Source organism: Peromyscus californicus, unplaced genomic scaffold (assembly GCF_007827085.1).
Source record: "Peromyscus californicus insignis strain IS unplaced genomic scaffold, ASM782708v3 Scaffold_19__1_contigs__length_69161282, whole genome shotgun sequence".
NCBI lineage: Eukaryota > Metazoa > Chordata > Mammalia > Rodentia > Cricetidae > Peromyscus > Peromyscus californicus.
The window spans coordinates 2,032,388-2,036,024 of record NW_026294491.1 but is presented as its reverse complement, the minus strand read 5'-3'; the positions used below and the strand labels follow the sequence as shown (position 1 = coordinate 2,036,024).

Here is a 3,637-nt window from a genome sequence, read left to right as displayed (position 1 = left end):
GCCTACAGAGGCACCTGCAGTCATGTGCACATACCCAGCTCTCATGCAAATAAATAAAAATAAAGCCTAAAGGGAAAAAAAGCAATGTTGACTTCATGAGTAAATGAAGTAAATAAAAAAAAAGTACAGTTGAGGAGGAGAGGTGTCTGTCTGTGTGCACAGAGCTTCTGGAACTTGAGCCCAAGCCATTAGAGAGTCTCAAGTCTGAAGAGCAGCTGTCTTCCTGTTGGACTCCCACACTGAGTCTTAGGGCACAGAGCACAGCGGTTCCATTAGCAGAAGGCTCATCGAGTCTTGGGTTTCTGGAAGGGTAGTAGAAATCAGGAGAGGGCCAGACAAAACCACGGAGAAGACTTTGAAAACTACACGATGGTCTGAAATGTGTGGAGGGTAAGTGTGAGTGGAGACAAGCTATAGAACACTGGACAAGAAGCTGAGAGGCTCAGGGCTCCTAAGAAGCATCACCTGATACATTTGTAACTCTCCAAGAATGTGGGAATGTCCAGACACCACAGCCAAAGGGAAGAGCCAGTCTTAATGGGTGGTGATCTTTCCTGATTGAGTTTTTGAAAAATATTTTTATTTTTAAAAGCTTTACTTTTTAATTTTGTGAATGTCTGTGCACATATGTGCAGGTGTTGCTGCTGGCCACAAGAGGGCACCAGATCCCTGGGAGCCGGAGTTGTTCGGGATGGTTTTGAGTTGTTGGATGTGGGTGCTGAGAATCAATTGAACTTGGATTCTCTGCAAGAGCAGCAAGTGCTCTTAACCACGGAGTCATCTCTCCAGTCTTGATTTAAAAAAAAATTTAGTACAAATCTTTATGCCTTAATGTATATCAATTCCTAAAAGAGTTCTTCAAGTCTCATGCAGGAGCCGCAACATGCTCTGTGCCCTGAGACTCAGTGTGTTGTATATCCCCCTCAGTCTCGGCCAGAGTCCAACAGGAAGGCCATTGCTACCACCAGTCAGGTCCAAAGCCCTTGCATTGTTTTTACTTTTTTGTGTCTTCTTTTTAAATATTTATTTTTAATGTGCATGAGTGTTTTGCCTGCACATATATATGTCTATGCACCACATGTGTGCCTAGTGCTCATGGAATCCAGAAGAGGATGTTGGATCCTTTGGAGCTGGAGTTACAGATGGTTGTGAACTGCAGTGTGGATGCTGGGACCTGAACCCGGGTCCTTTCCAAGAACGGTGTGTTGCCCTTATCTGCTGAACCATTCTCTCCAGCCTCAGTTTTCTGTTTTATTAACAGGGCTGGGATTAAAGGTATGCAGCACTACCACCTGGCCCCAGACCCCATAATTTTAATCTCAGCATTGAAGGAGGCATTAAGAAATTACACAGTTCCCATTCCCTGCTTGTGCTTTCAAAGACCTTGGCTTTACATATGACGGAAGAAACTGTGATTTTGTAATTCCGAGTGCTAGTTTCAGAAAACCACATAAAACACACCAAATCCTTCTATGGATACAAAAATTACACCACAGAGACACACTGGTATTCAACAGGCAGAAGAAAGCCCACTACCTCAAAGGACAGCGTCTCCGGGCATTGCAGCGAACGGCCGACTCTCTCCCGGCACTTCAGCGACCGGCTGATTCGGAATGTGAGACCATCTCCCAGCACTGCAGTGAGCAGCTGACCCTCTCCGGGCACTGCAGTGAGCGGCTGACTCGGCCAGTGTGAGACCCTCTCCGGGCACTGCAGTAAGCGGCTGACTCGGCCAGTGTGAGACCCTCTCCGGGCACTGCAGTGAGCGGCCGACTCGGCCAGTGTGAGACCATCACTCTAGGTAATGCTGCTGGCTGCAGGCGGGGAGCTATGAGATTGCAGACAGCAACATTTTTCAACTTATATATTATAATCAATACAAGCAAAATGAAACTAGAAAAAAACATGCGGTGTAGTCAGTATACAAGGCTCATTTCTTAGTGTTTGAGTGTGTGTATACAACACAAATACACATACAAATGTGAGCACACAACTATACACACAAACGCAGAAACACACACAACATAATACACTGTGATAAAAATGAACAAGGATACAGAGGAGCTGTCCCTGTCCAGCAGGACAGACTGCATCCTGGTTAATATTCTTCAGCACTTACCTCCAAGTTTCTAATCCACCCCAGGACATGCTGCACTCCATCTTTGTGCTGTTACAAACTATTTTGCTGCTTTAACTATTTTTGTTTGTTTGTTTTGTTTTTGATTTCTGAGACTGGGTTTCTCTGTGTAACAGCCCTAGCTGTCCTATAGATCAGGTCGCCCTCGAACTCACGGAGATCTGCCTGCCTCTGCCTCTCAAGTGCTGGGATTAAAGGCGTGTGCCACCATCCCTGGCTATGCTTCTCTAATTCTTGCTTGGCATCTTCATACACCTGAGAAAAGAGGTCCTCTGTTCATTTCTTGTCTGTGCTTTGGGTACATGGGCCACACGTGGCCATCAAAGAACCCTGGAGGGTCTGGAGGTCACACACCCTTGTTCTCCTCTTCCTCTTAATTCTTCATATGGAATGGTCAGAAAGTATCTTCTGTCCCATATGGTACCCAGTGGTTATCATTAAAGAGGAGGAAACCTTGGACAGTTAAAATGGGAACCCCTTGAGCACTTTCCACGGCTGCTGGTCCCACAGAGCGCCCTGGGGTTTCATCCAATACGAAATGGCTGGCACCAGTTTTTCTGTGTTAAGCGCTTCAAGCACATCATACAGCAAAGACCCGTTTTCATCTCTGTCTGTCTCAGACTCTGGCTTGAGGAAGTCATCCTGAGATAGTATGCTGCAATTGGGAAGGTGTTTCTGTTCTCACCCAGAGCTGTGGCCCACCGTTGGTCATGCCACCTATCCCAAGGACAGATGTCTTCATAATATGAAATAATTTCATCATTTTACATCTTCCTAATATTTCTGGAACAGGTTCGAATCCTCTCCAGACAGGCTGCAGAGCAGGCCGCAGAAGGGTCTGAAGCACACCTCTGGCCAGGGCTCACTCCTTGATTTTATCCACCAACTCCACCTCCACAGGGGCTAAATTCACCTAGGCGATATACCCCTGGGCACAACTGTGAGGGGCTGCCTGGATTAAGGTAACCCCTGAGGCCGTCTGTAAGGATTATCTTTTATTTTTACATGTATGAATGTTTTATGGGCAGTGCGGGTAGGGGCCAGCAGAGGATGTCGGATCCCCTGGAACTGGAGTTACATGTGGTTGTGAGCCTCCATGTGGATACTGGGAATAAAACCTGGGTCCTGTGGAAGAACTACCTGCTGAGCCGTTTCTCCAGCCTCTCACCAAATTCTCTTAATTCTGTGTTTCCAAACCTTGCATTTCATCCTTATCAGCGGCTCTCATCACGTGGCATCCGTGCCTATGCACCAGCTGCCTCTCAGCTCCGAATCCATCTTCTAACAGCTGTCTTTTGCAGCCAGCGCAATACTAAGATATGCCAGCAGAGGGCGCTGGAGGAACGCTGCCGCAGGAAAGAACGCTGCCGCAGGAAAGAACGCTGGCTTCCTGGTGGTTGCTGGGGCTCGAACTGTCAGAGTTCAGCGCAGCGACAGCCAGGGGTCTCAGCTGCGTGCTAAGGGCACGCGTTCCCTCGACGCGCTGGCCCAGACAGGGAC

At 47.6% G+C, this 3,637-nt stretch overlaps 1 pseudogene; it reads right to left on the bottom strand.

Moving 5' to 3' along the window:
• Positions 1–2,384: 2,384 nt before the first annotated feature.
• LOC128114203 (nicotinamide riboside kinase 1-like) lies at positions 2,385–2,879 on the bottom strand (annotated as a pseudogene).
• Between the last annotated feature and the right edge of the window lie 758 nt (positions 2,880–3,637).